We start from the raw sequence: 27,927 nt of genomic DNA on the forward strand, positions 1-27,927 counted from the left end.
CTGAGAACACGGTCAGGAATATCAGAGACAGAGAGCACGGAAAGGAATATCAGAGACTGAGGAAACGGGCAGGAATATCAGAGACTGAGAGCACGGTGAGGAATATCAGTGACTGAGAGCACGGAAAGGAATATCAGATACTGAGGACACGGTCAGGAATATCAGAGACTGAGTGCACAGAAAGGAATATCCAACACTGAGAACACAGTCAGGAATATCAGAGACTGAGAACACAGATAGGAATATCAGAGACTGAGAACATGGACAGGAATATCAGAGACTGAGAACACGGTCAGGAATATCAGAGACAGAGAGCACGGAAAGGAATATCAGAGACTGAGGAAACGGGCAGGAATATCAGAGACTGAGAGCACGGTGAGGAATATCAGTGACTGAGAGCACGGAAAGGAATATCAGATACTGAGGAGACGGTCAGGAATATCAGAGACTGAGTGCACAGAAAGGAATATCCGACACTGAGAACACAGTCAGGAATATCAGAGACTGAGAACACGGAAAGGAATATCAGAGACTGAGGAAACGGGCAGGAATATCAGAGACTGAGAGCACGGTGAGGAATATCAGTGACTGAGAGCACGGAAAAGAATATCACATACTGAGGACACGGTCAGGAATATCAGAGACTGAGTGCACGGAAAGGAATATCTGACACTGAGAACACAGTCAGGAATATCAGAGACTGAGAACACGGATAGGAATATCAGAGACTGAGAACATGGTCAGGAATATCAGAGACTGAGAGCACAGTCAGGAATATCAGAGACAGAGAGCACGGAAAGGAATATCAGAGACGGAGGAAACGGGCATGAATATCAGAGACTGAGAGCACGGTGAGGAATATCAGTGACTGAGAGCACAGAAAGGAATATCAGATACTGAGGACACGATCAGGAATATCAGAGACTGAGTGCACGGAAAGGAACATCCGACACTGAGAACACGGTGCGGAATATCAGAGATTGAGAGCATGGAAAGGAATATCAGAGACAGAGAACACGGCCAGGAATATCAGAGACTGAGAGCACGGAAAGGAATATCTGAGACTGAGAACACGGAAAGGAATATCACATACTGAGAACATGGTCAGGTATATCAGAGACTGAGAGCAGGGACAGTAATATCAGAGACTGAGAACACGGTCCGGAATATCAGAGACTGTGAGCACAGAAAGGAATATCAGAGACGGAGAACACGGTCAGGAATATCAGAGACTGAGAGCACGGTCAGGAATGTCAGAGACTGAGAACACGGTCAGGAATGTCAGAGACTGAGAGAACGGAAAAGAATATCAGAGACAGAGAACACGGTCAGGAATATCAGTGACTGAGAACACGGTCATGAATATCAGAGACTGAGAGCACGGAAAGGAATATCAGAGACAGAGAGCACGGAAAGGAATATCAGAGACTGAGAGCACGGTCAGGAATATCAGAGACTGAGAGCACGGAAAGGAATATCAGAGACTGAGAACATGGTGATGAATATCAGAGATTGTGAGCATGAAAAGGAATACCAGAGACAGAGAACACGGTCAGGAATATCAGAGACTGAAACCACGTTCAGGAATATCAGAGACTCAGAGCACGGAAACGAATATCGGAGACTGAGAACACGGAAAGGAATATCAGAGACTGAGAACACGGTCAGGAATATCAGAGACTGAGAACACGGAAAGGAATATCAGAGACTGAGAACATGGTCAGGACTATTAGAGACTGAGAACACGGAAAAGAACATCAGAGACTGAGAACACGGTCAGGAATATCAGAGACAGAGAGCACGGAAAGGAATATCAGAGACTGAGGAAACGGGCAGGAATATCAGAGACTGAGAGCACGGTGAGGAATATCAGTGACTGAGAGCACCGAAAGGAATATCACATACTGAGGACACGGTCAGGAATATCAGAGACTGAGTGCACGGAAAGGAATATCCGACAATAAGAACACAGTCAGGAATATCAGAGACTGAGAACACGGATAGGAATATCAGAGACTGAGAACATGGTCAGGAATATCAGAGACTGAGAGCACAGTCAGGAATATCAGAGACAGAGAGCACGGAAAGGAATATCAGAGACGGAGGAAACGGGCATGAATATCAGAGACTGAGAGCACGGTGAGGAATATCAGTGACTGAGAGCACAGAAAGGAATATCAGATACTGAGGACACGATCAGGAATATCAGAGACTGAGTGCACGGAAAGGAATATCCGACACTGAGAACACGGTACGGAATATCAGAGATTGAGAGCATGGAAAGTAATATCAGAGACAGAGAACGCGGCCAGGAATATCAGAGACTGTGAGCACGGTCAGGAATATCAGAGACTGAGAGCACGGAAAGGAATATCAGAGATTGAGAACATGGAAAGGAATATCAGAGACTGAGAACACGGTCAGGAATATCAGAGACTGAGAACACGGAAAGGAATATCAGAGACTGAGAACATGGTCAGGAATATTAGAGACTGAGAACACGGTCAGGAATATCAGAGATTGAGAACACGAGCAGGAATATCAGTGACGGAGAACACGGTCAGGAATATCAGAGACTGAGAGCACGGTCAGGAATATCAGAGACTGAGAACACGGTCATGAATATCAGAAACTGAGAGCACGGAAAGGAATATCAGAGACAGAGAACACGGTCAGGAATATCAGAGAATGAGAGCACGGTCAGGAATATCAGAGACTGAGAGCACGGAAAGGAATATCAGAGACAGAGAACACGGCCAGTAATATCATAGACTGAGTGCACGGTCAGGAATATCAGAGACTGAGAGCACAGAAAGGAATATCTGAGACTGAGAACACGGAAAGGAATATCAGAGACTGAGAACATGTTCAGGTATATCAGAGACTGAGAGCAGGGTCAGTAATATAAGAGACTGAGAACACGGTCCGGAATATCAGAGACTGTGAGCACAGAAAGGAATATCAGAGACGGAGCGCACGGAAAGGAATATCAGAGACAGAGAACATGTCAGGAATATCAGAGACTGAAACACGGTCAGGAATATCAGAGACTGAGAACACGGAAAGGAATATCAGAGACAGAGAACACGGTCAGGAATATCAGAGACTGAGAGCACGGTAAGGAATATCAGAGACTGAGAACATGGTGATGAATATCAGTGACTGTGAGCATGGAAAGGAATATCAGAGACAGAGAACACGGTCAAGAATATCAGAGGCTGAGAGCACGGAAAGGAATATCTGAGAATGAGAGCATGGTCAGGAATATCAGAGACTGAGAGCACGGTCAGGAATATCAGGAACTGAGAACACGGTCAGGAATATCTGAGACTGAGAGCACGGTCAGGAATATCAGAGACTCAGAGCACGGTAACGAATATATGAGACTGAGAACACGGAAAGGAATATCAGAGACTTAGAACACGGTAAGGAATATCAGAGACTGAGAGCACGGAAAGGAATATCAGAGACTGAGAACATGGAAAGGAATATCAGAGACTGAGAACACGGAAAGGAATATTAGACACTGACAAAACGGTCAGGAATATCAGAGACTGAGATCACGGTCAGGAATATCAGAGACAGAGAGCACGGAAAGGAATATCAGAGACTGAGAGCACGGTCTGGAATATCAGAGACTGAGAACATGGACAGTAATATCAGAGACTGAGAGCACGAAAAGGAATATCAGAGACCGAGAGCACCGAAAGGAATATCCGACACAGAGAACATGGTCAGGAATATCAGAGACTGAGAACACGGATAGGAATATCAGAGACTAAGAACATGGTCAGGAATATCAGAGACTGAGAGCACGGTCAGGAATATCAGAGACAGAGAGCACGGAGAGGAATATCAGAGACTGAGGAAACGGGCAGGAATATCAGAGACTGAGAGCACGATGAGGAATATCAGAGACTGAGAGCACGATCAGGAATATCAGAGATAGAGAGCACGGAGAGGAATATCAGAGACTGAGGAAACGGGCAGGAATATCAGAGACTGAGAGCACGATGAGGAATATCAGAGACTGAGAACATGGTCAGGAATATCAGAGACTGAGAGCACGGTGAGGAATATCAGTGACTGAGAGCACGGTCTGGAATATCAGAGACTGAGAAAACAGTTAGGAATATCAGTGACTGAGAGCATGGTCAGGAATATCAGATGCTGAGAACACGGTCAGGAATATCCGAGATTGAGAACACAAGCAGGAATATCAGTGACGGAGAACACGGTCAAGAATATCAGAGACTGAGAGCACGGTCAGGAATATCAGAGACTGAGAACACGGTCATGAATATCAGAGACTGAGAGCACGGAAAGGAATATCAGAGACAGAGAACACGGTCAGGAATATCAGAGACTGAGAGCACGGTCAGGAATATCAGAGACTGAGAGCAGGGAAAGGAATATCAGAGATTGAGAACATGGTGATGAATATCAGAGACTTTGAGCATGGAAAGGAATATCAGAGACAGAGAACACGGTCAAGAATATCAGAGACTCAGAGCACGGAAACGAATATCTGAGACTGAGAACACGGAAAGGAATATCATAGACTGAGAACACGGTCAGGAATATCAGAGACAGAGAGCACGGAAAGGAATATCAGAGACGGAGAGACGGAAAGGAATATCAGAGACAGAGAACACGGTCAGGAATATCAGAGACTGAAAGCACGGTCAGGAATATCAGAGGCTGAGAGCACGGAACGGAATATCTGAGAATGAGAGCATGGTTAGGAATATCAGAGACTGAGAGAACGGTCAGGAATATCAGGAACTGAGAACATGGTCAGGAATATCAGAGTCTGAGAGCACGGAAAGGAATATCAGAGACTGAGAACACAGAAAGGATTATGAGACACTAACAACATGGTCAGGAATATCAGAGACTGAGAGCCAGGAAAGGAATATCAGAGACTGAGAACACGGACAGGAATATCAGGGACTCAGAGCACGGAAAGGAATATCAGAGACTGAGTATACGGAAAGGAATATCACAGACTGAAAACACAGAAAGGAATATCAGAGACTGAGAACACGGTCAGGAATATCAGACTGAGAGCACAGTCAGGAATATCAGAGACAGAGAGCACGGAAAGGAATATCAGAGACGGAGGAAACGGGCAGGAATATCAGAGACTGAGAGCACGGTGAGGAATATCAGTGACTGAGAGCACGGTCATGAATATCAGAGACTGAGAGCACGGAAAGGAATATCAGAGACAGAGAACACGGTCAGGAATATCAGAGACTGAGAACATAGTCAGGAATATCACAGACTGAGAGCACAGTCAGGAATATCAGAGACAGAGAGCACGGAAAGGAATATCAGAGACGGAGGAAATGGGCAGGAATATCAGAGTCTGAGAGCACGGTGAGGAATATAAGTGACTGAGAGCACGGAAAGGAATATCAGATACTGAGGACACGGTCAGGAATATCTGATACTGAGGACATGGTCAGGAATATCAGAAACTGAGAACACGGATAGGAATATCAGAGACTGAGGAAACGGGCAGGAATATCAGAGACTGAGAGCACGGTGTGGAATATCAGTGACTGAGAACATGGTCAGGAATATCAAAGACTGAGAGCACTGTCAGGAATATCAGAGACTGAGAGCACGGTTAGGAATATCAGTGACTGAGAGCACGGAAAGGAATATCCGACACAGAGAACATGGTCAGGAATATCAGAGACTGAGAACACGGATAGGAATATCAGAGACTAAGAACTTGGTCAGGAATATCAGAGACTGAGAGCACGGTCAGGAATATCAGAGACAGAGAGCACGGAAAGGAATGTCAGAGACTGAGGAAACGGGCAGGAATATCAGAGACTGAGAGCACGATGAGGAATATCAGTGACTGAGAGCACGGAAAGGAATATCAGATATTGAGGACACGGTTAGGAATATCAGAGACTGAGTGCACGGTCCGGAATATCCGACACTGAGAACACGGTCAGGAATATCAGAGACTGAGAACATAGTCAGGAATATCACAGACTGAGAGCACAGTCAGGAATATCAGAGACAGAGAGCACGGAAAGGAATATCAGAGACGGAGGAAATGGGCAGGAATATCAGAGTCTGAGAGCACGGTGAGGAATATCAGTGACTGAGAGCACGGAAAGGAATATCAGAGACTGAGGACACGGTCAGGAATATCAGAGACTGAGTGCACGGAAAGGAATATACGACACTGAGAACACGGTCAGGAAATCAGAGACTGAGAACACGGATAGGAATATCAGAGACTGAGAACATGGTCAGGAATATCAGAGACTGAGAGCACAGTCAGGAATATCGGAGACTGAGGAAACGGGCAGGACTATCAGAGACTGAGAGCACGGTGAGGAATATCAGTGACTGAGAGCACGGAAAGGAATATCCGACACAGAGAACATGGTCAGGAATATCAGAGACTGAGAACACGGATAGGAATATCAGAGACTAAGAACATGGTCAGGAATATCAGAGACTGAGAGCACGGTCAGGAATATCAGAGACAGAGAGCACGGAAAGGAATATCAGAGACTGAGGAAACGGGCAGGAATATCAGAGACTAAGAGCACGATGAGGAATATCAGTGACTGAGAGCACGGAAAGGAATATCAGATATTGAGGGCACGGTTAGGAATATCAGAGACTGAGTGCACGGTCCGGAATATCCGACACTGAGAACACGGTCAGGAATATCAGAGATTGAGAACACAAGCAGGAATATCAGTGACGGAGAACACGGTCAGGAATATCAGAGACTGAGAGCACAGTCAGGAATATCAGAGACTGAGAACACGGTCATGAATATCAGAGACTGAGAGCACGGAAAGGAATATCAGAGACAGAGAACACAGTCAGGAATATCAGAGACTGAGAGCACGGTCAGGAATATCAGAGACTGAGAGCACGGAAAGGAATATCAGAGATTGAGAACATGGTAATGAATATCAGAGACTTTGAGCATGGAAAGGAATATCAGAGACAGAGAACACGGTCAGGAATATCAGAGACGGAGAGCACGGAAACGAATATCTGAGACTGAGAACACGGAAAGGAATATCAGAGACGGAGAGACGGAAAGGAATATCAGAGACAGAGAACACGGCCAGGAATATCAGAGACTGAGAGCACGGAAAGGAATATCTGAGACTGAGAACACGGAAAGGAATATCAGAGACTGAGAACATGGTCAGGTATATCAGAGACTGAGAGCAGGGACAGTAATATCAGAGACTGAGAACACGGTCCGGAATATCAGAGACTGTGAGCACAGAAAGGAATATCAGAGACGGAGAACACGGTCAGGAATATCAGAGACTGAGAGCACGGTCAGGAATGTCAGAGACTGAGAACACGGTCAGGAATGTCAGAGACTGAGAGAACGGAAAAGAATATCAGAGACAGAGAACACGGTCAGGAATATCAGTGACTGAGAACACGGTCATGAATATCAGAGACTGAGAGCACGGAAAGGAATATCAGAGACAGAGAGCACGGAAAGGAATATCAGAGACTGAGAGCACGGTCAGGAATATCAGAGACTGAGAGCACGGAAAGGAATATCAGAGACTGAGAACATGGTGATGAATATCAGAGATTGTGAGCATGAAAAGGAATACCAGAGACAGAGAACACGGTCAGGAATATCAGAGACTGAAACCACGTTCAGGAATATCAGAGACTCAGAGCACGGAAACGAATATCTGAGACTGAGAACACGGAAAGGAATATCAGAGACTGAGAACACGGTCAGGAATATCAGAGACTGAGAACACGGAAAGGAATATCAGAGACTGAGAACATGGTCAGGACTATTAGAGACTGAGAACACGGAAAAGAACATCAGAGACTGAGAACACGGTCAGGAATATCAGAGACAGAGAGCACGGAAAGGAATATCAGAGACTGAGGAAACGGGCAGGAATATCAGAGACTGAGAGCACGGTGAGGAATATCAGTGACTGAGAGCACGGAAAGGAATATCAGATATTGAGGGCACGGTTAGGAATATCAGAGACTGAGTGCACGGTCCGGAATATCCGACACTGAGAACACGGTCAGGAATATCAGAGATTGAGAACACAAGCAGGAATATCAGTGACGGAGAACACGGTCAGGAATATCAGAGACTGAGAGCACAGTCAGGAATATCAGAGACTGAGAACACGGTCATGAATATCAGAGACTGAGAGCACGGAAAGGAATATCAGAGACAGAGAACACAGTCAGGAATATCAGAGACTGAGAGCACGGTCAGGAATATCAGAGACTGAGAGCACGGAAAGGAATATCAGAGATTGAGAACATGGTAATGAATATCAGAGACTTTGAGCATGGAAAGGAATATCAGAGACAGAGAACACGGTCAGGAATATCAGAGACGGAGAGCACGGAAACGAATATCTGAGACTGAGAACACGGAAAGGAATATCAGAGACGGAGAGACGGAAAGGAATATCAGAGACAGAGAACACGGCCAGGAATATCAGAGACTGAGAGCACGGAAAGGAATATCTGAGACTGAGAACACGGAAAGGAATATCAGAGACTGAGAACATGGTCAGGTATATCAGAGACTGAGAGCAGGGACAGTAATATCAGAGACTGAGAACACGGTCCGGAATATCAGAGACTGTGAGCACAGAAAGGAATATCAGAGACGGAGAACACGGTCAGGAATATCAGAGACTGAGAACACGGTCCGGAATATCAGAGACTGTGAGCACAGAAAGGAATATCAGAGACGGAGAACACGGTCAGGAATATCAGAGACTGAGAGCACGGTCAGGAATATCAGAGACAGAGAGCACGGAAAGGAATATCAGAGACTGAGGAAACGGGCAGGAATATCAGAGACTGAGAGCACGGTGAGGAATATCAGTGACTGAGAGCACGGAAAGGAATATCAGATACTGAGGACACGGTCAGGAATATCAGAGACTGAGTGCACGGAAAGGAATATACGACACTGAGAACACGGTCAGGAAATCAGAGACTGAGAACACGGATAGGAATATCAGAGACTGAGAACATGGTCAGGAATATCAGAGACTGAGAGCACAGTCAGGAATATCGGAGACTGAGGAAACGGGCAGGACTATCAGAGACTGAGAGCACGGTGAGGAATATCAGTGACTGAGAGCACGGAAAGGAATATCCGACACAGAGAACATGGTCAGGAATATCAGAGACTGAGAACACGGATAGGAATATCAGAGACTAAGAACATGGTCAGGAATATCAGAGACTGAGAGCACGGTCAGGAATATCAGAGACAGAGAGCACGGAAAGGAATATCAGAGACTGAGGAAACGGGCAGGAATATCAGAGACTGAGAGCACGATGAGGAATATCAGTGACTGAGAGCACGGAAAGGAATATCAGATATTGAGGGCACGGTTAGGAATATCAGAGACTGAGTGCACGGTCCGGAATATCCGACACTGAGAACACGGTCAGGAATATCAGAGACTGAGAACACGGATAGGAATATCAGAGACTGAGAACATGGTCAGGAATATCAGAGACTGAGAGCACGGTGAGGAATATCAGTGACTGAGAGCACGGTCTGGAATATCAGAGACTGAGAAAACAGTTAGGAATATCAGTGACTGAGAGCATGGTCAGGAATATCAGATGCTGAGAACACGGTCAGGAATATCAGAGATTGAGAACACAAGCAGGAATATCAGTGACGGAGAACACGGTCAGGAATATCAGAGACTGAGAGCACAGTCAGGAATATCAGAGACTGAGAACACGGTCATGAATATCAGAGACTGAGAGCACGGAAAGGAATATCAGAGACAGAGAACACGGTCAGGAATATCAGAGACTGAGAGCACGGTCAGGAATATCAGAGACTGAGAGCACGGAAAGGAATATCCGACACAGAGAACATGGTCAGGAATATCAGAGACTGAGAACACGGATAGGTATATCAGAGACTAAGAACATGGTCAGGAATATCAGAGACTGAGAGCACGGAAAGGAATATCAGAGATTGAGAACATGGTGATGAATATCAGAGACTTTGAGCATGGAAAGGAATATCAGAGACAGAGAACACGGTCAAGAATATCAGAGACTCAGAGCACGGAAAGGAATATCAGAGACTGAGAACACGGAAAGGAATATCATAGACTGAGAACACGGTCAGGAATATCAGAGACTGAGAGCACGGAAAGGAATATCAGAGACGGAGAGACGGAAAGGAATATCAGAGACAGAGAACACGGCCAGGAATATCAGAGACTGAGAGCACGGAAAGGAATATCTGAGACTGAGAACACGGAAAGGAATATCAGAGACTGAGAACATGGTCAGGTATATCAGAGACTGAGAGCAGGGACAGTAATATCAGAGACTGAGAACACGGTCCGGAATATCAGAGACTGTGAGCACAGAAAGGAATATCAGAGACGGAGAACACGGTCAGGAATATCAGAGACTGAGAACACGGTCCGGAATATCAGAGACTGTGAGCACAGAAAGGAATATCAGAGACGGAGAACACGGTCAGGAATATCAGAGACTGAGAGCACGGTCAGGAATATCAGAGACTGAGAGCACAGTCAGGAATATCAGAGACTGAGAACACGGTCATGAATATCAGAGACTGAGAGCACGGAAAGGAATATCAGAGACAGAGAACACGGTCAGGAATATCAGAGACTGAGAGCACGGTCAGGAATATCAGAGACTGAGAGCACGGAAAGGAATATCAGAGATTGAGAACATGGTGATGAATATCAGAGACTTTGAGCATGGAAAGGAAAAGCAGAGACAGAGAACACGGTCAGGAATATCAGAGACTCAGAGCACGGAAACGAATATCTGAGACTGAGAACACGGAAAGGAATATCATAGACTGAGAACACGGTCAGGAATATCAGAGACTGAGAGCACGGAAAGGAATATCTGAGACTGAGAACACGGAAAGGAATATCAGAGACTGAGAACATGGTCAGGTATATCAGAGACTGAGAGCAGGGACAGTAATATCAGAGACTGAGAACACGGTCCGGAATATCAGAGACTGTGAGCACAGAAAGCAATATCAGAGACGGAGAACACGGTCAGGAATATCAGAGACTGAGAACACGGTCATGAATATCAGAGACTGTGAGCACAGAAAGGAATATCAGAGACTTAGTACACGGTCAGGAATATCAGAGACTGAGAGCACGGTCAGGAATATCAGAGACAGAGAGCACGGAAAGGAATATCAGAGACTGAGGAAACGGGCAGGAATATCAGAGACTGAGAGCACGATGAGGAATATCAGTGACTGAGAGCACGGAAAGGAATATCAGATATTGAGGGCACGGTTAGGAATATCAGAGACTGAGTGCACGGTCCGGAATATCCGACACTGAGAACACGGTCAGGAATATCAGAGACTGAGAACACGGATAGGAATATCAGAGACTGAGAACATGGTCAGGAATATCAGAGACTGAGAGCACGGTGAGGAATATCAGTGACTGAGAGCACGGTCTGGAATATCAGAGACTGAGAAAACAGTTAGGAATATCAGTGACTGAGAGCATGGTCAGGAATATCAGATGCTGAGAACACGGTCAGGAATATCAGAGATTGAGAACACAAGCAGGAATATCAGTGACGGAGAACACGGTCAGGAATATCAGAGACTGAGAGCACAGTCAGGAATATCAGAGACTGAGAACACGGTCATGAATATCAGAGACTGAGAGCACGGAAAGGAATATCAGAGACAGAGAACACGGTCAGGAATATCAGAGACTGAGAGCACGGTCAGGAATATCAGAGACTGAGAGCACGGAAAGGAATATCAGAGATTGAGAACATGGTGATGAATATCAGAGACTTTGAGCATGGAAAGGAATATCAGAGACAGAGAACACGGTCAAGAATATCAGAGACTCAGAGCACGGAAACGAATATCTGAGACTGAGAACACGGAAAGGAATATCATAGACTGAGAACACGGTCAGGAATATCAGAGACGGAGAGACGGAAAGGAATATCAGAGACAGAGAACACGGTCAGGAATATCAGAGACTGAAAGCACGGTCAGGAATATCAGAGGCTGAGAGCACGGAACGGAATATCTGAGAATGAGAGCATGGTTAGGAATATCAGAGACTGAGAGAACGGTCAGGAATATCAGGAACTGAGAACATGGTCAGGAATATCAGAGTCTGAGAGCACGGAAAGGAATATCAGAGACTGAGAACATGGAAAGGAATATCAGAGACTGAGAACACAGAAAGGATTCTGAGACACTAACAACATGGTCAGGAATATCAGAGACTGAGAACACGGATAGGAATATCAGAGACTGAGAACATGGTCAGGAATATCAGAGACTGAGAGCACGGTGAGGAATATCAGTGACTGAGAGCACGGTCTGGAATATCAGAGACTGAGAAAACAGTTAGGAATATCAGTGACTGAGAGCATGGTCAGGAATATCAGATGCTGAGAACACGGTCAGGAATATCAGAGATTGAGAACACAAGCAGGAATATCAGTGACGGAGAACACGGTCAGGAATATCACAGACTGAGAGCACAGTCAGGAATATCAGAGACTGAGAACACGGTCATGAATATCAGAGACTGAGAGCACGGAAAGGAATATCAGAGACAGAGAACACGGTCAGGAATATCAGAGACTGAGAGCACGGTCAGGAATATCAGAGACTGAGAGCACGGAAAGGAATATCAGAGATTGAGAACATGGTGATGAATATCAGAGACTTTGAGCATGGAAAGGAATATCAGAGACAGAGAACACGGTCAAGAATATCAGAGACTCAGAGCACGGAAACGAATATCTGAGACTGAGAACACGGAAAGGAATATCATAGACTGAGAACACGGTCAGGAATATCAGAGACGGAGAGACGGAAAGGAATATCAGAGACAGAGAACACGGTCATGAATATCAGAGACTGAAAGCACGGTCAGGAATATCAGAGGCTGAGAGCACGGAACAGAATATCTGAGAATGAGAGCATGGTTAGGAATATCAGAGACTGAGAGAACGGTCAGGAATATCAGGAACTGAGAACATGGTCAGGAATATCAGAGTCTGAGAGCACGGAAAGGAATATCAGAGACTGAGAACATGGAAAGGAATATCAGAGACTGAGAACACAGAAAGGATTCTGAGACACTAACAACATGGTCAGGAATATCAGAGACTGAGAGCACGGAAAGGAATATCAGAGACTGAGAACACGGACAGGAATATCAGGGACTCAGAGCACGGAAAGGAATATCAGAGACTGAGTATACGGAAAGGAATATCACAGACTGAAAACACAGAAAGGAATATCAGAGACTGAGAACACGGTCAGGAATATCAGACTGAGAGCACAGTCAGGAATATCAGAGACAGAGAGCACGGAAAGGAATATCAGAGACGGAGGAAACGGGCAGGAATATCAGAGACTGAGAGCACGGTGAGGAATATCAGTGACTGAGAGCACGGAAAGGAATATCAGATACTGAGGACACGGTCAGGAATATCAGAAACTGAGAACACGGATAGGAATATCAGAGACTGAGGAAACGGGCAGGAATATCAGAGACTGAGAGCACGGTGTGGAATATCAGTGACTGAGAACATGGTCAGGAATATCAAAGACTGAGAGCACTGTCAGGAATATCAGAGACTGAGAGCACGGTGAGGAATATCAGTGACTGAGAGCACGGAAAGGAATATCCGACACAGAGAACATGGTCAGGAATATCAGAGACTGAGAACACGGATAGGAATATCAGAGACTAAGAACATGGTCAGGAATATCAGAGACTGAGAGCACGGTCAGGAATATCAGAGACAGAGAGCACGGAAAGGAATATCAGAGACTGAGGAAACGGGCAGGAATATCAGAGACTGAGAGCACGATGAGGAATATCAGTGACTGAGAGCACAGAAAGGAATATCAGATATTGAGGGCACGGTTAGGAATATCAGAGACTGAGTGCACGGTCCGGAATATCCGACACTGAGAACACGGTCAGGAATATCAGAGACTGAGAACACGGATAGGAATATCAGAGACTGAGAACATGGTCAGGAATATCAGAGACTGAGAGCACGGTGAGGAATATCAGTGACTGAGAGCACGGTCTGGAATATCAGAGACTGAGAAAACAGTTAGGAATATCAGTGACTGAGAGCATGGTCAGGAATATCAAAGACTGAGAGCACTGTCAGGAATATCAGAGACTGAGAGCACGGTGAGGAATATCAGTGACTGAGAGCACGGAAAGGAATATCCGACACAGAGAACATGGTCAGGAATATCAGAGACTGAGAACACGGATAGGAATATCAGAGACTAAGAACATGGTCAGGAATATCAGAGACTGAGAGCACGGTCATGAATATCAGAGACTGAGAGCACGGAAAGGAATATCAGAGACAGAGAACACGGTCAGGAATATCAGAGACTGAGAACATAGTCAGGAATATCACAGACTGAGAGCACAGTCAGGAATATCAGAGACAGAGAGCACGGAAAGGAATATCAGAGACGGAGGAAATGGGCAGGAATATCAGAGTCTGAGAGCACGGTGAGGAATATCAGTGACTGAGAGCACGGAAAGGAATATCAGATACTGAGGACACGGTCAGGAATATCAGAGACTGAGTGCACGGAAAGGAATATACGACACTGAGAACACGGTCAGGAAATCAGAGACTGAGAACACGGATAGGAACATCAGAGACTGAGAACATGGTCAGGAATATCAGAGACTGAGAGCACGGTGAGGAATATCAGTGACTGAGAGCACGGTCTGGAATATCAGAGACTGAGAAAACAGTTAGGAATATCAGTGACTGAGAGCATGGTCAGGAATATCAGATGCTGAGAACACGGTCAGGAATATCAGAGATTGAGAACACAAGCAGGAATATCAGTGACGGAGAACACGGTCAGGAATATCAGAGACTGAGAGCACAGTCAGGAATATCAGAGACTGAGAACACGGTCATGAATATCAGAGACTGAGAGCACGGAAAGGAATATCAGAGACAGAGAACACGGTCAGGAATATCAAAGACTGAGAGCACGGTCAGGAATATCAGAGACTGAGAGCACGGAAAGGAATATCCGACACAGAGAACATGGTCAGGAATATCAGAGACTGAGAACACGGATAGGTATATCAGAGACAGAGAACACGGTCAGGAATATCAGAGACTGAGAGCACGGAAAGGAATATCAGAGATTGAGAACATGGTGATGAATATCAGAGACTTTGAGCATGGAAAGGAATATCAGAGACAGAGAACACGGTCAAGAATATCAGAGACTCAGAGCACGGAAAGGAATATCAGAGACTGAGAACACGGAAAGGAATATCATAGACTGAGAACACGGTCAGGAATATCAGAGACTGAGAGCACGGAAAGGAATATCAGAGACGGAGAGACGGAAAGGAATATCGGAGACAGAGAACACGGCCAGGAATATCAGAGACTGAGAGCACGGAAAGGAATATCTGAGACTGAGAACACGGAAAGGAATATCAGAGACTGAGAACATGGTCAGGAATATCAGAGACTGAGAGCACGGTCAGGAATATCAGAGACTGAGTGCACGGTCCGGAATATCCGACACTGAGAACACGGTCAGGAATATCAGAGACTGAGAACACGGATAGGAATATCAGAGACTGAGAACATGGTCAGGAATATCAGAGACTGAGAGCACGGTGAGGAATATCAGTGACTGAGAGCACGGTCTGGAATATCAGAGACTGAGAAAACAGTTAGGAATATCAGTGACTGAGAGCATGGTCAGGAATATCAGATGCTGAGAACACGGTCAGGAATATCAGAGATTGAGAACACAAGCAGGAATATCAGTGACGGAGAACACGGTCAGGAATATCAGAGACTGAGAGCACAGTCAGGAATATCAGAGACTGAGAACACGGTCATGAATATCAGAGACTGAGAGCACGGAAAGGAATATCAGAGACAGAGAACACGGTCAGGAATATCAAAGACTGAGAGCACGGTCAGGAATATCAGAGACTGAGAGCACGGAAAGGAATATCCGACACAGAGAACATGGTCAGGAATATCAGAGACTGAGAACACGGATAGGTATATCAGAGACAGAGAACACGGTCAGGAATATCAGAGACTGAGAGCACGGAAAGGAATATCAGAGATTGAGAACATGGTGATGAATATCAGAGACTTTGAGCATGGAAAGGAATATCAGAGACAGAGAACACGGTCAAGAATATCAGAGACTCAGAGCACGGAAAGGAATATCAGAGACTGAGAACACGGAAAGGAATATCATAGACTGAGAACACGGTCAGGAATATCAGAGACTGAGAGCACGGAAAGGAATATCAGAGACGGAGAGACGGAAAGGAATATCGGAGACAGAGAACACGGCCAGGAATATCAGAGACTGAGAGCACGGAAAGGAATATCTGAGACTGAGAACACGGAAAGGAATATCAGAGACTGAGAACATGGTCAGGTATATCAGAGACTGAGAGCAGGGACAGTAATATCAGAGACTGAGAACACGTTCCGGAATATCAGAGACTGTGAGCACAGAAAGGAATATCAGAGACGGAGAACACGGTCAGGAATATCAGAGACTGAGAACACGGTCCGGAATATCAGAGACTGTGAGCACAGAAAGGAATATCAGAGACGGAGAACACGGTCAGGAATATCAGAGACTGAGAACACGGTCAGGAATATCAGAGACTGAGAGCACAGTCAGGAATATCAGAGACTGAGAACACGGTCATGAATATCAGAGACTGAGAGCACGGAAAGGAATATCAGAGACAGAGAACACGGTCAGGAATATCAGAGACTGAGAGCACGGTCAGGAATATCAGAGACTGAGAGCACGGAAAGGAATATCAGAGATTGAGAACATGGTGATGAATATCAGAGACTTTGAGCATGGAAAGGAATATCAGAGACAGAGAACACGGTCAGGAATATCAGAGACTCAGAGCACGGAAACGAATATCTGAGACTGAGAACACGGAAAGGAATATCATAGACTGAGAACACGGTCAGGAATATCAGAGACTGAGAGCACGGAAAGGAATATCTGAGACTGAGAACACGGAAAGGAATATCAGAGACTGAGAACATGGTCAGGTATATCAGAGACTGAGAGCAGGGACAGTAATATCAGAGACTGAGAACACGGTCCGGAATATCAGAGACTGTGAGCACAGAAAGGAATATCAGAGACGGAGAACACGGTCAGGAATATCAGAGACTGAGAACACGGTCATGAATATCAGAGACTGTGAGCACAGAAAGGAATATCAGAGACGGAGAACACGGTCAGGAATATCAGAGACTGAGAGCACGGTCAGGAATATCAGAGACAGAGAGCACGGAAAGGAATATCAGAGACTGAGGAAACGGGCAGGAATATCGGAGACTGAGAGCACGATGAGGAATATCAGTGACTGAGAGCACGGAAAGGAATATCAGATATTGAGGGCACGGTTAGGAATATCAGAGACTGAGTGCACGGTCCGGAATATCCGACACTGAGAACACGGTCAGGAATATCAGAGACTGAGAACACGGATAGGAATATCAGAGACTGAGAACATGGTCAGGAATATCAGAGACTGAGAGCACGGTGAGGAATATCAGTGACTGAGAGCACGGTCTGGAATATCAGAGACTGAGAAAACAGTTAGGAATATCAGTGACTGAGAGCATGGTCAGGAATATCAGATGCTGAGAACACGGTCAGGAATATCAGAGATTGAGAACACAAGCAGGAATATCAGTGACGGAGAACACGGTCAGGAATATCAGAGACTGAGAGCACAGTCAGGAATATCAGAGACTGAGAACACGGTCATGAATATCAGAGACTGAGAGCACGGAAAGGAATATCAGAGACAGAGAACACGGTCAGGAATATCAGAGACTGAGAGCACGGTCAGGAATATCAGAGACTGAGAGCACGGAAAGGAAGATCAGAGATTGAGAACATGGTGATGAATATCAGAGACTTTGAGCATGGAAAGGAATATCAGAGACAGAGAACACGGTCAAGAATATCAGAGACTCAGGGGACGGAAACGAATATCTGAGACTGAGAACACGGAAAGGAATATCATAGACTGAGAACACGGACAGGAATATCAGAGACTGAGAGCACGGAAAGGAATATCAGAGACGGAGAGACGGAAAGGAATATCAGAGACAGAGAACACGGTCATGAATACCAGAGACTGAAAGCACGGTCAGAAATATCAGAGACAGAGAGCACGGAAAGGAATATCAGAGACTGAGGAAACGGGCAGGAATATCAGAGACTGAGAGCACGATGAGGAATATCAGTGACTGAGAGCACAGAAAGGAATATCAGATATTGAGGGCACGGTTAGGAATATCCGACACTGAGAACACGGTCAGGAATATCAGAGACTGAGAACACGGATAGGAATATCAGAGACTGAGAACATGGTCAGGAATATCAGAGACTGAGAGCACGGTGAGGAATATCAGTGACTGAGAGCACGGTCTGGAATATCAGAGACTGAGAAAACAGTTAGGAATATCAGTGACTGAGAGCATGGTCAGGAATATCAAAGACTGAGAGCACTGTCAGGAATATCAGAGACTGAGAGCACGGTGAGGAATATCAGTGACTGAGAGCACGGAAAGGAATATCAGAGACAGAGAACACGGTCAGGAATATCAGAGACTGAGAACATAGTCAGGAATATCACAGACTGAGAGCACAGTCAGGAATATCAGAGACAGAGAGCACGGAAAGGAATATCAGAGACGGAGGAAATGGGCAGGAATATCAGAGTCTGAGAGCACGGTGAGGAATATCAGTGACTGAGAGCACGGAAAGGAATATCAGATACTGAGGACACGGTCAGGAATATCAGAGACTGAGTGCACGGAAAGGAATATACGACACTGAGAACACGGTCAGGAAATCAGAGACTGAGAACACGGATAGGAATATCAGAGACTGAGAACATGGTCAGGAATATCAGAGACTGAGAGCACAGTCAGGAATATCGGAGACTGAGGAAACGGGCAGGACTATCAGAGACTGAGAGCACGGTGAGGAATATCAGTGACTGAGAGCACGGAAAGGAATATCCGACACAGAGAACATGGTCAGGAATATCAGAGACTGAGAACACGGATAGGAATATCAGAGACTAAGAACATGGTCAGGAATATCAGAGACTGAGAGCACGGTCAGGAATATCAGAGACAGAGAGCACGGAAAGGAATATCAGAGACTGAGGAAACGGGCAGGAATATCAGAGACTGAGAGCACGATGAGGAATATCAGTGACTGAGAGCACGGAAAGGAATATCAGATATTGAGGGCACGGTTAGGAATATCAGAGACTGAGTGCACGGTCCGGAATATCCGACACTGAGAACACGGTCAGGAATATCAGAGACTGAGAACACGGATAGGAATATCAGAGACTGAGAACATGGTCAGGAATATCAGAGACTGAGAGCACGGTGAGGAATATCAGTGACTGAGAGCACGGTCTGGAATATCAGAGACTGAGAAAACAGTTAGGAATATCAGTGACTGAGAGCATGGTCAGGAATATCAGATGCTGAGAACACGGTCAGGAATATCAGAGATTGAGAACACAAGCAGGAATATCAGTGACGGAGAACACGGTCAGGAATATCAGAGACTGAGAGCACAGTCAGGAATATCAGAGACTGAGAACACGGTCATGAATATCAGAGACTGAGAGCACGGAAAGGAATATCAGAGACAGAGAACACGGTCAGGAATATCAAAGACTGAGAGCACGGTCAGGAATATCAGAGACTGAGAGCACGGAAAGGAATATCCGACACAGAGAACATGGTCAGGAATATCAGAGACTGAGAACACGGATAGGTATATCAGAGACAGAGAACACGGTCAGGAATATCAGAGACTGAGAGCACGGAAAGGAATATCAGAGATTGAGAACATGGTGATGAATATCAGAGACTTTGAGCATGGAAAGGAATATCAGAGACAGAGAACACGGTCAAGAATATCAGAGACTCAGAGCACGGAAAGGAATATCAGAGACTGAGAACACGGAAAGGAATATCATAGACTGAGAACACGGTCAGGAATATCAGAGACTGAGAGCACGGAAAGGAATATCAGAGACGGAGAGACGGAAAGGAATATCAGAGACAGAGAACACGGCCAGGAATATCAGAGACTGAGAGCACGGAAAGGAATATCTGAGACTGAGAACACGGAAAGGAATATCAGAGACTGAGAACATGGTCAGGTATATCAGAGACTGAGAGCAGGGACAGTAATATCAGAGACTGAGAACACGGTCCGGAATATCAGAGACTGTGAGCACAGAAAGGAATATCAGAGACGGAGAACACGGTCAGGAATATCAGAGACTGAGAACACGGTCCGGAATATCAGAGACTGTGAGCACAGAAAGGAATATCAGAGACGGAGAACACGGTCAGGAATATCAGAGACTGAGAGCACGGTCAGGAATATCAGAGACTGAGAGCACAGTCAGGAATATCAGAGACTGAGAACACGGTCATGAATATCAGAGACTGAGAGCACGGAAAGGAATATCAGAGACAGAGAACACGGTCAGGAATAGCAGAGACTGAGAGCACGGTCAGGAATATCAGAGACTGAGAGCACGGAAAGGAATATCAGAGATTGAGAACATGGTGATGAATATCAGAGACTTTGAGCATGGAAAGGAATATCAGAGACAGAGAACACGGTCAGGAATATCAGAGACTCAGAGCACGGAAACGAATATCTGAGACTGAGAACACGGAAAGGAATATCATAGACTGAGAAAACGGTCAGGAATATCAGAGACTGAGAGCACGGAAAGGAATATCTGAGACTGAGAACACGGAAAGGAATATCAGAGACTGAGAACATGGTCAGGTATATCAGAGACTGAGAGCAGGGACAGTAATATCAGAGACTGAGAACACGGTCCGGAATATCAGAGACTGTGAGCACAGAAAGGAATATCAGAGACGGAGAACACGGTCAGGAAAATCAGAGACTGAGAACACGGTCATGAATATCAGAGACTGTGAGCACAGAAAGGAATATCAGAGACGGAGAACACGGTCAGGAATATCAGAGACTGAGAGCACGGTCAGGAATATCAGAGACAGAGAGCACGGAAAGGAATATCAGAGACTGAGGAAACGGGCAGGAATATCAGAGACTGAGAGCACGATGAGGAATATCAGTGACTGAGAGCACGGAAAGGAATATCGGATATTGAGGGCACGGTTAGGAATATCAGAGACTGAGTGCACAGTCCGGAATATCCGACACTGAGAACACGGTCAGGAATATCAGAGACTGAGAACACGGATAGGAATATCAGAGACTGAGAACATGGTCAGGAATATCAGAGACTGAGAGCACGGTGAGGAATATCAGTGACTGAGAGCACGGTCTGGAATATCAGAGACTGAGAAAACAGTTAGGAACATCAGTGACTGAGAGCATGGTCAGGAATATCAGATGCTGAGAACACGGTCAGGAATATCAGAGATTGAGAACACAAGCAGGAATATCAGTGACGGAGAACACGGTCAGGAATATCAGAGACTGAGAGCACAGTCAGGAATATCAGAGACTGAGAACACGGTCATGAATATCAGAGACTGAGAGCACGGAAAGGAATATCAGAGACAGAGAACACGGTCAGGAATATCAGAGACTGAGAGCACGGTCAGGAATATCAGAGACTGAGAGCACGGAAAGGAATATCAGAGATTGAGAACATGGTGATGAATATCAGAGACTTTGAGCATGGAAAGGAATATCAGAGACAGAGAACACGGTCAAGAATATCAGAGACTCAGAGGACGGAAACGAATATCTGAGACTGAGAGCACGGAAAGGAATATCATAGACTGAGAACACGGTCAGGAATATCAGAGACTGAGAGCACGGAAAGGAATATCAGAGACGGAGAGACGGAAAGGAATATCAGAGACAGAGAACACGGTCATGAATATCAGAGACTGAAAGCACGGTCAGAAATATCAGAGGCTGAGAGCACGGAACGGAATATCTGAGAATGAGAGCATGGTTAGGAATATCAGAGACTGAGAGAACGGTCAGGAATATCAGGAACTGAGAACATGGTCAGGAATATCAGAGTCTGAGAGCACGGAAAGGAATATCAGAGACTGAGAACATGGAAAGGAATATCAGAGACTGAGAACACAGAAAGGATTATGAGACACTAACAACATGGTCAGGAATATCAGAGACTGAGAGCACGGAAAGGAATATCAGAGACTGAGAACACGGACAGGAATATCAGGGACTCAGAGCACGGAAAGGAATATCAGAGACTGAGTATACGGAAAGGAATATCACAGACTGAAAACACAGAAAGGAATATCAGAGACTGAGAACACGGTCAGGAATATCAGACTGAGAGCACAGTCAGGAATATCAGAGACTGAGAGCACGGTGAGGAATATCAGTGACTGAGAGCACGTAAAGGAATATCAGATACTGAGGACACGGTCAGGAATATCAGAAACTGAGAACACGGATAGGAATATCAGAGACTGAGGAAACGGGCAGGAATATCAGAGACTGAGAGCACGGTGTGGAATATCAGTGACTGAGAACATGGTCAGGAATATCAAAGACTGAGAGCACTGTCAGGAATATCAGAGACTGAGAGCACGGTGAGGAATATCAGTGACTGAGAGCACGGAAAGGAATATCCGACACAGAGAACATGGTCAGGAATATCAGAGACTGAGAACACGGATAGGAATATCAGAGACTAAGAACATGGTCAGGAATATCAGAGACTGAGAGCACGGTCAGGAATATCAGAGACAGAGAGCACGGAAAGGAATGTCAGAGACTGAGGAAACGGGCAGGAATATCAGAGACTGAGAGCACGATGAGGAATATCAGTGACTGAGAGCACGGAAAGGAATATCAGATATTGAGGACACGGTTAGGAATATCAGAGACTGAGTGCACGGTCCGGAATATCCGACACTGAGAACACGGTCAGGAATATCAGAGACTGAGAACATAGTCAGGAATATCACAGACTGAGAGCACAGTCAGGAATATCAGAGACAGAGAGCACGGAAAGGAATATCAGAGACGGAGGAAATGGGCAGGAATATCAGAGTCTGAGAGCACGGCCAGGAATATCAGTGACTGAGAGCACGGAAAGGAATATCACATACTGAGGACACGGTCAGGAATATCAGAGACTGAGTGCACGGAAAGGAATATACGACACTGAGAACACAGTCAGGAAATCAGAGACTGAGAACACGGATAGGAATATCAGAGACTGAGAGCACGGTCAGGAATATCAGAGACTGAGAGCACGGTCAGGAATATCGGAGACTGAGGAAACGGGCAGGACTATCAGAGACTGAGAGCACGGTGAGGAATATCAGTGACTGAGAGCACGGAAAGGAATATCCGACACAGAGAACACGGCCAGGAATATCAGAGACTGAGAACACGGTCAAGAATATCAGAGACTCAGAGCACGGAAACGAATATCATAGACTGAGAACACGGTCAGGAATATCAGAGACTGAGAGCACGGAAAGGAATATCAGAGACAGAGAGACGGAAAGGAATATCAGAGACAGAGAACACGGCCAGGAATATCAGAGACTGAGAGCACGGAAAGGAATATCTGAGACTGAGAACACGGAAAGGAATATCAGAGACTGAGAACATGGTCAGGTATATCAGAGACTGAGAGCAGGGACAGTAATATCAGAGACTGAGAACACGGTCCGGAATATCAGAGACTGTGAGCACAGAAAGGAATATCAGAGACGGAGAACACGGTCAGGAATATCAGAGACTGAGAACACGGTCCGGAATATCAGAGACTGTGAGCACAGAAAGGAATATCAGAGACGGAGAACACGGTCAGGAATATCAGAGACTGAGAGCACGGTCAGGAATATCAGAGACAGAGAGCACGGAAAGGAATATCAGAGACTGAGGAAACGGGCAGGAATATCAGAGACTGAGAGCACGATGAGGAATATCAGTGACTGAGAGCACGGAAAGGAATATCAGATATTGAGGGCACGGTTAGGAATATCAGAGACTGAGTGCACGGTCCGGAATATCCGACACTGAGAACACGGTCAGGAATATCAGAGACTGAGAACACGGATAGGAATATCAGAGACTGAGAACATGGTCAGGAATATCAGAGACTGAGAGCACGGTGAGGAATATCAGTGACTGAGAGCACGGTCTGGAATATCAGAGACTGAGAAAACAGTTAGGAATATCAGTGACTGAGAGCATGGTCAGGAATATCAGATGCTGAGAACACGGTCAGGAATATCAGAGATTGAGAACACAAGCAGGAATATCAGTGACGGAGAACACGGTCAGGAATATCAGAGACTGAGAGCACAGTCAGGAATATCAGAGACTGAGAACACGGTCATGAATATCAGAGACTGAGAGCACGGAAAGGAATATCAGAGACAGAGAACACGGTCAGGAATATCAGAGACTGAGAGCACGGTCAGGAATATCAGAGACTGAGAGCACGGAAAGGAATATCAGAGATTGAGAACATGGTGATGAATATCAGAGACTTTGAGCATGGAAAGGAATATCAGAGACAGAGAACACGGTCAGGAATATCAGAGACTCAGAGCACGGAAACGAATATCTGAGACTGAGAACACTCAAAGGAATATCATAGACTGAGAACACGGTCAGGAATATCAGAGACTGAGAGCACGGAAAGGAATATCAGAGACGGAGAGACGGAAAGGAATATCAGAGACAGAGAACACGGTGTTTTAAAAAATTCTCAAGGTCAGGTTCGTAGGAGAGTAGTCTGACACAGAACAAACGACCAAGAGGCGAGTCTGCTAGAATATGGGCATTTTATTCCCCGCAGCGTCGCCACAACCAACGGGTCTGGCTTATACTCACTCTACATGTTACCGGAACTGGGAGCCGTCAGTTCTCGTAGAGCGGTTGCCAACAACCCACGCTCGGCGGTTAAACGTAACCCCGGAGCAGACTCACCGAACTGGAGACTTTTCCAGCTGATATACTCTTTTCCAGATATAAACATTCATGTGAACAGCAGAGCAAGGCTAAAAAACACATTCCATTCTGGTTACATACAGATAAGAAGATTCACACGGGGAGGTGTGTAATAAGATTCACACGGGACTAAGCAACACCTCCATTCCGGTTAGATTCACACATGTATTGGGACATAATTTTACACCACACACGGTCAGGAATATCAGAGACTGAAAGCACGGTCAGGAATATCAGAGGCTGAGAGCACGGAACGGAATATCTGAGAATGAGAGCATGGTTAGGAATATCAGAGACTGAGAGAACGGTCAGGAATATCAGGAACTGAGAACATGGTCAGGAATATCAGAGTCTGAGAGCACGGAAAGGAATATCAGAGACTGAGAACATGGAAAGGAATATCAGAGACTGAGAACACAGAAAGGATTATGAGACACTAACAACATGGTCAGGAATATCAGAGACTGAGAGCACGGAAAGGAATATCAGAGACTGAGAACACGGACAGGAATATCAGGGACTCAGAGCACGGAAAGGAATATCAGAGACTGAGTATACGGAAAGGAATATCACAGACTGAAAACACAGAAAGGAATATCAGAGACTGAGAACACGGTCAGGAATATCAGACTGAGAGCACAGTCAGGAATATCAGAGACAGAGAGCACGGAAAGGAATATCAGAGACGGAGGAAACGGGCAGGAATATCAGAGACTGAGAGCACGGTGAGGAATATCAGTGACTGAGAGCACGTAAAGGAATATCAGATACTGAGGACACGGTCAGGAATATCAGAAACTGAGAACACGGATAGGAATATCAGAGACTGAGGAAACGGGCAGGAATATCAGAGACTGAGAGCACGGTGTGGAATATCAGTGACTGAGAACATGGTCAGGAATATCAAAGACTGAGAGCACTGTCAGGAATATCAGAGACTGAGAGCACGGTGAGGAATATCAGTGACTGAGAGCACGGAAAGGAATATCCGACACAGAGAACATGGTCAGGAATATCAGAGACTGAGAACATGGATAGGAATATCAGAGACTAAGAACATGGTCAGAAATATCAGAGACTGAGAGCACGGTCAGGAATATCAGAGACAGAGAGCACGGAAAGGAATGTCAGAGACTGAGGAAACGGGCAGGAATATCAGAGACTGAGAGCACGATGAGGAATATCAGTGACTGAGAGCACGGAAAGGAATATCAGATATTGAGGACACGGTTAGGAATATCAGAGACTGAGTGCACGGTCCGGAATATCCGACACTGAGAACACGGTCAGGAATATCAGAGACTGAGAACATAGTCAGGAATATCACAGACTGAGAGCACAGTCAGGAATATCAGAGACAGAGAGCACGGAAAGGAATATCAGAGACTGAGGAAATGGGCAGGAATATCAGAGTCTGAGAGCACGGTGAGGAATATCAGTGACTGAGAGCACGGAAAGGAATATCAGATACTGAGGACACGGTCAGGAATATCAGAGACTGAGTGCACGGAAAGGAATATACGACACTGAGAACACGGTACGGAATATCAGAGATTGAGAGCATGGAAAGGAATATCAGAGACAGAGAACACGGCCAGGAATATCAGAGACTGAGTGCACAGTCAGGAATATCAGATACTGAGAGCACGGAAAGGAATATCTGAGACTGAGAGCAGGGACAGTAATATCAGAGACTGAGAACACGGTCCGGAATATCAGAGACTGTGAGCACAGAAAGGAATACCAGAGACGGAGCGCACGGAAAGGAATATCAGAGACAGAGAACACTGTCAGGAATATCAGAGACTGAGAACACGGTCAGGAATATCAGAGACTGAGAACATGGTCAGGAATATCAAAGACTGAGAGCACAGTCAGGAATATCAGAGACAGAGAGCACGGAAAGGAATATCAGAGACGGAGGAAACGGGCATGAATATCAGAGACTGAGAGCACGGTGAGGAATATCAGTGACTGAGAGCACAGAAAGGAATATCAGATACTGAGGACACGATCAGGAATATCAGAGACTGAGTGCACGGAAAGGAACATCCGACACTGAGAACACGGTACGGAATATCAGAGATTGAGAGCATGGAAAGGAATATCAGAGACAGAGAACACGGCCAGGAATATCAGAGACTGAGAGCACGGAAAGGAATATCTGAGACTGAGAACACGGAAAGGAATATCAGAGACTGAGAGCACAGTCAGGTATATCAGAGACTGAGAGCAGGGACAGTAATATCAGAGACTGAGAACACGGTCCGGAATATCAGAGACTGTGAGCACAGAAAGGAATATCAGAGACGGAGAACACGGTCAGGAATATCAGAGACTGAGAACACGGTCCGGAATATCAGAGACTGTGAGCACAGAAAGGAATATCAGAGACGGAGAACACGGTCAGGAATATCAGAGACTGAGAGCACGGTCAGGAATATCAGAGACAGAGAGCACGGAAAGGAATATCAGAGACTGAGGAAACGGGCAGGAATATCAGAGACTGAGAGCACGATGAGGAATATCAGTGACTGAGAGCACGGAAAGGAATATCAGATATTGAGGGCACGGTTAGGAATATCAGAGACTGAGTGCACGGTCCGGAATATCCGACACTGAGAACACGGTCAGGAATATCAGAGACTGAGAACACGGATAGGAATATCAGAGACTGAGAACATGGTCAGGAATATCAGAGACTGAGAGCACGGTGAGGAATATCAGTGACTGAGAGCACGGTCTGGAATATCAGAGACTGAGAAAACAGTTAGGAATATCAGTGACTGAGA

This window comes from Chiloscyllium plagiosum, unplaced genomic scaffold, assembly GCF_037043375.1.
Source record: "Chiloscyllium plagiosum isolate Xiang-an unplaced genomic scaffold, Cpla_swu_hap1 HiC_scaffold_14, whole genome shotgun sequence".
Taxonomy (NCBI): Eukaryota; Metazoa; Chordata; class Chondrichthyes; order Orectolobiformes; family Hemiscylliidae; genus Chiloscyllium; species Chiloscyllium plagiosum.